Below are 12,584 nucleotides of genomic sequence, written 5' to 3'. Positions count from 1 at the left end.
CTGTAGTAAGATTTCTGTGTGCAGTTGATATAGTAATTTGGGCATGAAGAATTTTCAAATCTCGTTCAACAATGCTTAGAAACAATTTTGTTATGTTCTGCAACTAAGAACTAAGGAATAGGAGGGAAAAGCTGTCCCTACACTGAGACTCTGCTTAAACCCTACGCTGGGGTGGGTGCCCTATTCCTTGTGAATAGCCGCACCGACGATCCTGCACTGAACTCAAACGAAGACCTGAAGGAAGGGGAAAGGGTGTCCGTAAAAAGATCTAAGGACTGGGAGCAAAAACAGGTGGCCTCCTAAACGAAAGGTTAGTTGCAGAGATGAAGATTAAAGGAAACAAAACTGGTGGAACAAGAAGTCCCAGGATATCAAATGTCCTAAGCACAAAGAACTAACAAGGCAACTTAGCCAGAGCACAAGCGTAACAACACTGATGTCCAGCGAGGAATGGGAGACAGGTGCTGAGTAATAAAGAGTGAGGAGATCACGTGACCAAGACTCCCAGCACCAGAGGAAAAGACTAGAAGCCAGCAAACTATAAAAAGATGGCCAAAAATTAAAACAACATAGATCCTAACAATCTAAGGCAGAAGCCCTAGATTCCATTGGGTAATATGTAGGATTTTTATTTTAAAGGTCACATCACTTTTCTAAATACCACCTATGCTTTGATTTTCTGCTTGAATTTCCTGTAACAAACTAGTGCATTTTGCTCTTTAAAAGACAAGTCAGAAAACATGACCGTACAAACAAACACCAGCATTCCCCACAACAAGTGATTTCATCTGTTGAAGGGTGACTTTCAATATTGAGCAAAAGGAGAAGAAAAAGGATATGGCTGATTGACACTCTGGGACTCGGGACAGCAGAGAGGTGATGTCTGGGCCAGAGAGGTAGATCTGAGTTTCATCAGCATATAGGTGGTACTGGAAGCTGTGGGACTTTATGAGTTGCCCTAGGCCAAAAGTATAGATTGAGAAAAGTAGGGGTCCCAGGACAGAGCATTGAGGGACACAGTCAGAGATAGATTGGAATGAGGAGCTAGTATGTGAGTGGGAGACGCTAAATGTGCAATTAGAAAGGTATGAGGAGATCCAGAAGAGGGCATGGTTTTTGACTCCAAAGGAACAGAGGATTTGCAGTAGGAGGGAGTGGTCAACTGTGTAGAAGGCAAAGGACATGTTTAGAAGGAGGAATAAAGAGAATTGCCTGCTCACTTTGGCAATAAGTCTCTAGTAATTTTGTTTAGGGCAGTTTCGGTGGAGTGGTGGGGATGGAAGCCGGATTGTAGGTCGTCAAAGAGTGATTTAGATGAGAGGTGGAAGAAAGGTTCAGCATGGACATGCTGTTCGAGCAGTTTGGAGGTGACCAGGAGCAGTGATATGGGACGACAGCAGGACGTAGAGGTCGCGTCGAGGGATGGTTTCTTGAGGATAGGTGTAACCAGTTTTTCATGTATTCCTGTACTTTCGGCTCCCTATTATAACATTTATCTAATGCTGTTCTTCACTCCTTATCCACCATGTGTTAATCTACCAAAACTAAGGACCATATATATATATTTATGCACTCACTATTTCATATTTTTTCTTTAGTTCCTCATCCACGTGTAAACCTAACAGACTGATTCCACAATAAAATGCTCCTCCTAGGACACTCACCAAAGTCCTAGGGGCTTTTTTGGGAAACCACCTCAGATGGTTGCTGAGTGTTGAGAGCCAGGAACTTGACAAGGAGGGCCTTAAGGGCTGATACTACCTCCACAACTTGTATGTAAGTGAACTCACTGGATCCAGATGCAACCGTATATGATGTAGCCTTCATCAGAACATGAGGATTTTTCATTGGCACTATGGAAAATAGCCTCACAGCCATAGACAATCTTGTAGGCTCCAACTTTCTACATTTATAGTGGCCAAAGCCCGCAGCTGTCGATGTGGCTGAAAACTCATTCAGAGAGTACAGTGAGTGCCATCTGGACAAACGGAATCATCTATGCCTCCTGGACGACCTTGAGCGACCACGGACATAGTGCGTTGCAGATTCCTGGCATCTGTGTAAAAGGCTTCTAGAAGAAGAAGAGGGGATTTCAACCTGTGTGAAAGGTACGGATTTTGGGCGATTATTGATGAGGGCTGCACCCCAAAGAGCAAAGGTTCTCTGTCGTGTACAAGCTATCATGCTTTTTAATTGAAGAAATAAAGGCAAAGTTTTACTTACTTTCATCTTGTTTTCAACGCTGGAGATTTTTCCTAGAATTTACTCTGACCTGGACCAGAGTGGCTCCGTACGTCGATAGTGTCATATCCAGGTGCATCAATTATGATGAGCTGACTTTCTTTTTGTATACAGATTTTCAATTGGATTCAGGTCTGGGCTCTGGCTGAGCCAATCCAAAATTTGATCTTTTTTTAGCGAAGCCATTTTTTTATTGATTTGGAAGTATGCTTAGGGTCACAGCCTTCCTTCTTGTCACCCTACCCCACAGACAAGACACATGAAGAATACGGGAAATTATTGTCAAATGCAGTTCACAACCAAGTACTTGCTAGAATTTCCTGCACTTCCCCTAATGTTACTATGGGCCTTTTGGCAGCCTCCTAGAATAATTTCTTCTTCTCTTATCAGATATTGAGGGCCGTCCAGTTCTAGGTAATGTCACTGTTGTGTCAAATTTAATTCACTTTTAGAAAACCGTCTTCACACTGTATCATGGTATATCTAATGCCTGTAATGCCTTTGTGTACCCTTCTCCTGAAAAGTTTGAACAATGAATTCCCTTTGCTGTGTTGTAAGCTATTTAAGGACTATGGCGTTTGCTATAAAATGCTAATAAGAAAATGTCAGGAAAATACTAGAGCAGCTAAACTTTATATGAAGTTAATCAGAATCACTTTAAATGATGGCAGCTGTGCACTAACTGCTATTTACCGTGAGTTTAAATGTGATTATTCTGAACACAACCACATCCCCAATTATAAAAGGGTGTGCACACTTATCCAGCCACATTATTTTAGTTTATTTGTATTTTCCACCTCAAAATTATTTATTTGTTTGCTTATCTCTAAATGGATTTGTACAAATTATGGGTGACATTAAAGGTGGAAAAAGTTCTGAAATGATTCTTCTTGGTATGATTTTTTACATGACAGAAAATGTAGCATTTTAACAATGGTCTTTAGAATTATATATACACTGTAATAGTGTAGCCCATCTGAGGAGCTTTCTCTTTTTTTTTTTACATAACAAAAACGTGGCATTTTAACAAGGGTGTGTAGACTTTTTATATTGACTGCATAATATGCCAGAGGCAGGAATTTATGGGGGCAGTGCAGACCAAACTATTAACCCACCACCAGAAGTAGAGGGAGGGGTATTCACTTGACAGCCATTAACTTGTTCCTGGTCACAAACTCTGATTTCCAAAAAATGCCTGCAGCAAAATTATGAGTAGGGGAATTCACTATCTCCATCAGTCAGGGGGCACTCTCCCTATAGGTGTTGTGTACCCTGCAAATGATAAAATATAATAGTTTATGCATGGATCCTTTTCATTTGTATTTATTTCACACATGTTACTATTTTAAGGAAATGCTTGATAAGTAAATTTTAATCTGCATCTGAGGATAGAATGTGCACATATATTCGCACAAACACTGATTACAAAGTCCAGACAAAAGAATGTATTTGAAATTCACTTGTAATTCTCTGCAGAATTATACTCAATCTAAAGCTGAAAAAACAGACACATAAAGTATTTTAATTGAGAACAGATCTTGTGTCTTGGAGTATGCATGTAAGATGAAGTGAGAAGTTAAATTAAGGCAATAGTGAGCCTTGAGTAAAGCATTTGTGCATTACCTTGTTGTACAAGTAGTCAGGTGTTTTATTATATAGATGTTAAATTTCATTTATTGACTTTGTTTCTTTTTTTTAAGAAATACATTTTAAAAAGTGATATTTTTTTCAGTAGGTAGTCTACACTAACATCTGTCTTTATTTTAATTCCTCATTCATTTTTCCCTGCCATGCAGCATATTCTGAAACATGATATATAGTATTAATTCTAGCTTTCAGAACATTTTGAACATAATTAGGGTTTTTAAGATGACAATAAAAGTGTGTTAAATAACAGTGTATTTATAAAAAAAATATCTTTTGTGATTTTATATTTCTTTCAGTTTGCCAAATGTGATCAGCATAAATGAGTACACCCCCATTGAAAAGTAAGATGTAAATCAATAGTTCAATGAACCAAAGAACAATTCCCAAAATTTTGACAAGACGGAGCTTCATAGAACATTTTTTTAACCCATAACATGAAAGTAAGGTTAATAATATAACTTTCATTACAAAATCTTCAGTTTTACTCAAAATAGCTGATGTAAATATGAATACACCCTACATTATATACAACTACATCTAGAATTTTGTATAACCTTCATGATTTTTATGGGCAGGCATGGAGACCAAAAAAAATTGTTCCTAAGAACCAGTGTAGGGTATTGATTCTTTATTTACAAATTGCTATAAGGCAAATAAGCACGAACTAAAGGTTCTGTGATTATTAAAAAGGTCATCTCTATTATCTATTTATCATCTTATCAGTTTGTGCACTTTAAAAACACAAGTTTATGTTGGTCCTACCTTAAAGCAATTTTCAAATACTGGGTTAAAGCTTTTAGTTAATACTTCTATTAGCCGATCAATTGGGGAAACTCACGGCCAGAGAAGGAGATAGATATTATTGGTATGAAATAACTCCTAATGGACGCATGTCTCACAGGAATTTAGCACTGATCTCTTTCTACTAATGAATCTCTCCTTCAGCATCAATCTCATTCATACTGACTTTTGATCTTATATAACCAGTACATAAGGTTAGTAATATTAGTAATCTGGTGAGATAACAACTGGCTTTCCCTATTATGTGGCTCATTCTGATTATAGTATCACAAAGCACTCAGTACTTGGTGTGGCCGCGGACCAACACCTCATTAATTAGCATGGACCAACTCAAACATTGCTAATAAAAATGATCAGCTGCCTCCCTAACTAGTTTTGCCATCACTGGCTTCATCAGAATATGAGACTACAGTGAATAGTGGACGGGACCCGAAGATTTATAAAAAGTAGGTTAGTGATGTCAAACAGGTCCTAGAAAGGAAATTCTCCTTAAATCATACAACATTGGCAGACACACATGCCAATCACAAAAACAGAACTCAATAGGTTCACAAGATTATAGGGAGGTTCCTAACCTGTCCAATGCTTCTGTCAGGTCACCATCAACACCAATGATTGAATTCTTCCAGGTCGAAGTTGTTAGTAATGGTCCAATCATTCTTTTGGCACTGAAATTCACAGAGCTAATAATAAAGTCCTTCCGGGTTAAGCAGCATCTGTATAGTACATAGCATGATGTTTAAGGAGATTCCCGGTCACATGGTATTAATCGCACATGCTCCAAATATGAAGTCTCAAAAAGGACCTGTCATTTTCTAGCTGTAGTCACGTTGCACAATTGTGGAGGACCTGTGGCATCACATGTTTGATTCTACCACACCTTATTGGTAGTTGAATATTACACCACGAAAGGACCTTTTAGTCAGCATTATCTATGCTATAGCGATCTTATCAGTGATGGACAGGACCTTAAATCACATGATCCGTAAAAGCCTCTCTACTGTTACTTATTTTTGTCAGTGTTTCTTATTATTGCCATCATTAAACATTATGAATTTAATTTAAATTATACATTAACCATTTTTAATATTAGAATCCAACGTTATGGTTGCCAGATTACATCAACTAACCTTCACAATTACATGATTAATTTATGGTCACATAAATAATAATGCACGATTTCTACTTATATTATATATTAAATATTGATATACATTACATTAAGCAGGTATTTAATTAATAATACATAGGTACAGTATATCAACTCAATGGTGGTTCTTCAATGACAAAGAGCGCGATCACCTCTACTTATCAATGAAAGCTGTATAAGAAAAGCCCTCATTGAGTCCAATAGGACTCCTAGAGTTCAGGCGGAATATTCATTTAGATTCCTCTTGAAGGAGAAACCTGTCCAAGTTGCCTCCTCATGGACCTAGAGTAATTTGTCTAATTCCCCAGAAACACAAGTTAAGGGGATCTGTAGGGTGTTTAGCTCTCATGTGTAATGATAAAGGTGTGTCCACTTTTGTATTTATGGTAATGATGTGTTTGGATATTCTTAGTCTGAACTCCTGAATCGTCTTGCCTAAGCATAGTCGGGAACAGCGGCACTTCGCTGCATAAATTGTACTTCTTGATCTGCAATTGATCCTATCTTTTATGACACATTTACAACCATCATATGGGTTAACAAATTCATTAATACCAGGTAGATATTTGCAAAATGTACAGGAATTGCGTGGATGAGAACTAGTAATGAGCAAATGTGCTCGCCACTGCTCGGTACTCGCCCGAGCATCATGGTGCTCGACAAGCTCGGCGAGTATTTACGAGTTGCTCGGGTGGGAACTCGGGTCCCCTCCCTGCATGTTTGGCGCTCTTTAGAGAGCCAATGAACATTCAGGGATTGCCTGCCACGCACTGTAATGCTGTAGCCATGTTGGTTGTGGGCATTACAGTGATTGGCTGGCTGCACAGCGTCATGCGTCACCGCTATGCCGTCACAGTCTACCCCGGAAACAGGCAGAGTAGGGAGAGGTGCTGCTGAGTCAGGGAGAGATTTGATTGTTTATAGTTAGTATAGGTATTCCACAACATATATATATATATATATATATATATATATATATATATACAGTGCAGACCAAAAGTTTGGACACACCTTCTCATTTAAAAATTCTTCTGTATTTTCATGACTATGAAAATTGTACATTCACACTGAAGGCATCAAAACTATGAATTAACACATGTGGAATTATATACTTAACAAAAAAGTGTGAAACAACTGAAAATTTGTCTTATATTCTAGGTTCTTCAAAGTAGCCACCTTTTGCTTTGATGACTGCTTTGCACACTCTTGGCATTCTCTTGATGAGCTTCAAGAGGTAGTCACTGGAAATGGTCTTCCAACAATCTTGAAAGAGTTCCCAGAGATGCTTAGCATTTGTTGGCCCTTTTGCCTTCACTCTGCGGTCCAGCTCACCCCAAACCATCTCGATTGGGTTCAGGTCTGGTGACTGTGGAGGCCAGGTCATCTGGCGTAGCACCCCATCACTCTCCTTCTTGGTCAAATAGCCCTTACACAGCCTGGAGGTGTGTGGGATCATTGTCCTTTTGAAAAATAAACAACACATCAATGCGAGCTGTGGCAAGAAGGTTTGCTGTGTCTGTCAGCGTAGTGTCCAGAGGCTGGAGGCGCTACCAGGAGACAGGCCAGTACACCAGGAGACGTGGAGGGGGCCGTAGGAGGGAAACAACCCAGCAGCAGGACCGCTACCTTCACCTTTGTGCAAGGAGGAACAGAAGGAGCACTGCCAGAGCCCTGCAAAATGACCTCCAGCAGGCCACAAATGTGCATGTGTCTGTACAAACAGTTAGAAACCGACTCCATGAGGTTGGTATGAGGGCCCGACGTCCACAGATGGGGGTTGTGCTCACAGCCCAACAACCTGCAGGACGCTTGGCATTTGCCACAGAACACCAGGATTGGCAAAGTCGCCACTGGCGCCCTGTGCTCTTCACAGATGAAAGCAGGTTCACACTGAGCACATGTGACAGATGTGAGAGAGTCTGGAAACGCCATGGAGAGTGATCTGCTGCCTGCAACACCCTTCAGCATGACCAGTTTGGCAGTGGGTCAGTAATGGTTTGGGGTGGCATTTCTTTGGAGGGCCGCACAGCCCTCCATGTGCTCGCCAGAGGTTGCCTGACTGCCATTAGGCACTGAGATGAGATCCTCAGACCCCTTGTGAGACCATATGCTGGTACGGTTGGCCCTGGGTTCCTCCTAATGCAGGACAATGCCAGACGTCATGTGGCTGGAGTGTGTCAGCAGTTCCTGCAAGATGAAGGCATTGAAGCTATGGACTGGCCCGCCCCTTCCCCACAACTGAATCCGATTGAGCACATCTGGGACATCATGTCTCGCTCCATCCACCAACGTCACGTTGCACCACAGACTGTCCAGGAGTTGGCGGATGCTTTAGTCCAGGTCTGGGAGGAAATCCCACAGGAGACCATTCGCAACCTCATCAGGAGCATGCCCAGGCGTTGTAGGGAGGTCATACAGGCATGTGGAGGCCACACACAATACTGAGCATCATTTTGACTTGTTTAAAGGACATTACTAGAGATGAGAGGTGTTCGACTCGAACTGTTCGCCAATCTCAAATTCGAGCTGTTTTGGGCGGTGTTCGAGCCGTTCGGCGAACACGAACGATTTGAAAAAAATCCGGCTGTTCAAGGTTATGTTCGATAACTGTTCGTGCACCAAAATCATAACTGGATTTTATCTCAGTAATGCTGAAAATTAATGTTAATACGCAGTTTCAGTGTACAGCGGGGCGGGGGGAGGGGCAGGGGATGGATCTCTGCATAAATAATGAAGATCTCCATTTTTTTTTCTATTTCCCACATTTACAGTGGGGAGGTGCAATCTGTCAGCCTATCAGCAGCGCACACGGAGCGAACTGCTTTTTTTCACACAAGCAAGGGCATGTGTCATTGGCAGTGTATGTCACATGTCCTTGCCCTATAAGACCCAGCCATTTTCCACGTAGCCACCATTTTCTCACTGCTGCAGCTGCGTGTTAGACGGCACCACTGTTGCTGTGTGCGCTATACTTTGAGTGTACATTTCAAGCCAATTTTCTCTGAAATATACAGATAGCTTGGGAGTAGGGAATAGTTGTGATTGCAGTCCTTTTGAGTACTAGGTTACATCATTTCCTACGACTTTTATCAGGCTGGTCTGTGCTCTTAAATAGATAGGTTGGGAGTAGGAACTAATTGTAATTGCAGTCCTTTTGAAGGCTAGGTTACATCAGTTCCTATCACTTTTTGCCAGGCAGGTCTGTGCCAGTGCTGTGCAAGTTTTTTTCACAGCATTTGGCTAAATCTAGCTAAGCAAATTCATTTTTGGCCTCTTGCAGTGTGTGTTAGTCAGTGGAGTAGCCTATCTGTGTTGCAAGCTACACCACTTGTGTATAGAATACAATTTTTTTTACTGCAGCTAGCCAAGTAAAACCTTTTGGGCATAGCATCATTCTATTAGTCCATCTATACTAACCTCCACCAGGTTGCAAATTAAAAATAATTTTTATCTGCATCTAGCTCTGAAAAAATATTTGGGCTTGTAGCAGTGTGTGGGACTTGTTCTATTAGTCCATCTATACTAACCTCCACGAGGTTGCAAATTAAAAATAATTTTTTTCTGCATCTAGCTCTGAAAAAATATTTGGGCTTGTAGCAGTGTGCGGGACTTGTTCTATTAGTCCATCTATACTAACCTCCACCAGGTTGCAAATTAAAAATAATTTTTATCTGCATCTAGCTCTGAAAAAATATTTGGGCTTGTAGCAGTGTGTGGGACTTGTTCTATTAGTCCATCTATACTAACCTCCACCAGGTTGCAAATTAAAAATAATTTTTTTCTGCATCTAGCTCTGAAAAAATATTTGGGCTTGTAGCAGTGTGCGGGACTTGTTCTATTAGTCCATCTATACTAACCTCCACCAGGTTGCAAATTAAAAATAATTTTTATCTGCATCTAGCTCTGAAAAAATATTTGGGCTTGTAGCAGTGTGTGGGACTTGTTCTATTAGTCCATCTATACTAACCTCCACCAGGTTGCAAATTAAAAATATTTTTTTTCTGCATCTAGCTCTGAAAAAATATTTGGGCTTGTAGCAGTGTGTGGGACTTGTTCTATTAGTCCATCTATACTAACCTCCACCAGGTTGCAAATTAAAAATAATTGTTATCTGCGTCTAGCTCTGAAAAAACTATTTGGGCTTGTAGCAGTGTGTGGGACTTGTTCTATTAGTCCATCTATATTAACCTCCACCACCTGTGTATGTAATAAAATTGTTTTACTGCATCTAACCCAGCCAATACTTTTGGGCTAATACCACAGTTTGGCCTCTCAGCTCTGCTCGGTTCCCATCCATTGTTTTTTGTGCAAACAACTCCAGAGTTGTCAATTAGTTAACCACCAAAATGAGTGGTAAAAGGCCTGCTGCTGGTGGAAAGGGGAATAGGTGTGTTGGGAAGGGGAAAAAAGGTTGTGTCAGTGGGGTAGGTGTTAAAGCTACAGTAACATCTGAATCCAGACGAGGAAATGATCTGCACTGATGCCCAGAATCTTTATGAGTCGGATCCAGGAACAGACGCAGAAGGTTCTGACCATAATGTAGACCCTCGTTCCCAAACTGTAACTCCTGTTGGTGGAGACAATGAGGAAGACGATGATGAGACTCAAATACCTGATTGGAGCGACAACTTGAGTTTTTCGTCAGGGCAGGAAGAGGTTGGCTCTGAGGACGAAGGGTGTTATAACACACAGGGTGATGATAACGAGGTTGGAGATCCCACTTACTGTCAATCCACAGTCAGTCAGTCGATGAGGTCAGCAGAGGAGGTGGAGGAGGATGCTAGTGACGACGAGGTCAGGTTGCGCCTTCCTGGACAGAGATGTAGTACTGGAAGCACGTCAACAACTGTATCCTCAAACACAACTCTGCTTCTGACCACAAGTCGTGGTGGCTCTTCAGGTCGCATGGGTGCTAAGCCTTGCATAGCCTGGGCATTTTTTCAGATCGATAAGGATGACCCAACTCGTGTTATCTGTAACATTTGTCAGCAAAAGCTAAGTAGAGGCCAAAAAATACATAGTACTTCATGCATGAACTGGCACATGGATATGAAGCATAAGTTGCAGTGGGAAGCTCACTGTGCTACAGTGCGGCCTAGCCGGCCGGGCCAACCACTGTCTGCCACATCTTGTGCATCCGCGGCCTCTTCATCCTCTGTGACTGGGGGGACAGCAGTCACACCTGTTTTGGGACGCAGACCTGCCACCTCTTTACCTGCAACAGCCAGCGTGATTGGCAGGTCATCATTTTCTTTGGAGGTGGAAACACCAGGTGGTATTCAGCGCTGTCCGACATCGATAGCACCGCCTTTGGATCAAGGCAACCTAACATGTCCGCCTGCATCTTCCTCACAGACAGGCAGTTTGCCGGGGACACCCTTCTCAACCCCGTCTAAGCACAACAGCCAGCCCTCGGTCCCTCAGATGTGGACAAGTAAAAGACCATTTCCTCCTAGCCATGAGAAAGCTAAGAGGTTGAATTTCACCATCTGCAAGCTCTTGGCTACAGAAATGCTGCCTTTCCGCCTGGTGGACACAGAGGATTTTCGAGACCTTATGTCCGTCGCAGTGCCCCAGTACCAGATGCCCAGTCAGCACTACTTCTCAAAGAAAGGTGTGCCTGCGCTCCACCAGCATGTCGTACACAACATCACCGCTTCTTTGAGAAACTCTGTGTGTGACAGGGTGCATTTCACCACAGACACTTGGACGAGTAGGCATGTACAGGGGCGTTACATGTCGCTGACTGGGCACTGGGTAACTATGGTGACAGCAGGACAAGGGGCTGCTGTCCAAGTCTTGCCGTCCCCACGAGTTGTGCGTCAATCCTCTTTATCTCGAAGTTCCTCCACTGCTTCTGCTTCCTCAACCTCCTCTCGGCCCTCCACCTGCTCCCAAAGCCTGTCTGGTCATGTCACAAGCTTTCTAACTGCGCAGAAGGGATCCTGCACACCTCCTTACTATGCTGGCAGCAGGGCTCAACGTCATCAGGCGGTTTTTACTTTGAAATGTCTGGGAAATGTGAGTCACACAGCTGAGGAGTTGTGGTCAGCTCTGGAGAACCAGTTTCATGAATGGTTGTCTCCACTGGACCTGAAACCAGGGAAGGCCGTGTGCGACAATGCTGCAAACCTGGGTGCGGCCCTTTGCCGGGGCAATGTCACACACGTGCCTTGTATGGCTCACGTGTTGAACCTGGTTGTCCAGCAATTTTTAGCCCACTATCCCGGACTAGATGGCCTTCTGCAGAGGGCACAGTCGCTGTGTGCTCACTTCCGCCGTTCGCATCCCGCAGCTCAGCGACTTACATCTCTACAGAAGTCGTTGGGCCTGCCACTTCACCGGCTAAAATGCGATGTGCCTACCTGGTGGAATTCAACTCTGCACATGTTGCAGCGACTGTGGCAGCACCGACAAGCCCTGGTGCAATATGTTCTGACGTATAGCCTGGGCCAACGAGATCCAGAGGTGGGGCAAATCACGCTGCAGGAGTGGTCTCAGATCAGGGACCTATGCACCCTTCTGCACAGTTTTGAAATGGCGAGGAAGATGTTTAGTGCTGACGATGCCATTATCAGCATGACTATTCCGGTGATTTACATGCTGGAGCACATGTTAAACAGAATTCGGAGTCAGGTGGTGGCACAAGAGGAGGTGGAGGAAGTAGAGGAGGAGGAGTTGTATGCGGAAGGGCTAACCTCTGCAAGATCCAGACGGTCGGCAGCACCAAGGCGGCAGGCATGTG

General features: G+C 42.7%; 1 protein-coding gene across 1 annotated transcript in view; it reads left to right on the top strand.

Moving 5' to 3' along the window:
* FGF18 (fibroblast growth factor 18) overlaps window positions 1-12,584 on the top strand; it is a 622,141-nt gene that overhangs the window by 104,566 nt on the left and 504,991 nt on the right. The window lies entirely within an intron of this gene.

Source organism: Phyllobates terribilis, unplaced genomic scaffold, assembly GCF_046119375.1.
Source record: "Phyllobates terribilis strain yellow unplaced genomic scaffold, ASM4611937v1 Scaffold_10__3_contigs__length_209671492, whole genome shotgun sequence".
NCBI lineage: Eukaryota > Metazoa > Chordata > Amphibia > Anura > Dendrobatidae > Phyllobates > Phyllobates terribilis.
The sequence above is the reverse complement of the archived record's forward strand: the minus strand, read 5'-3'. Positions and strand labels throughout refer to the sequence as shown.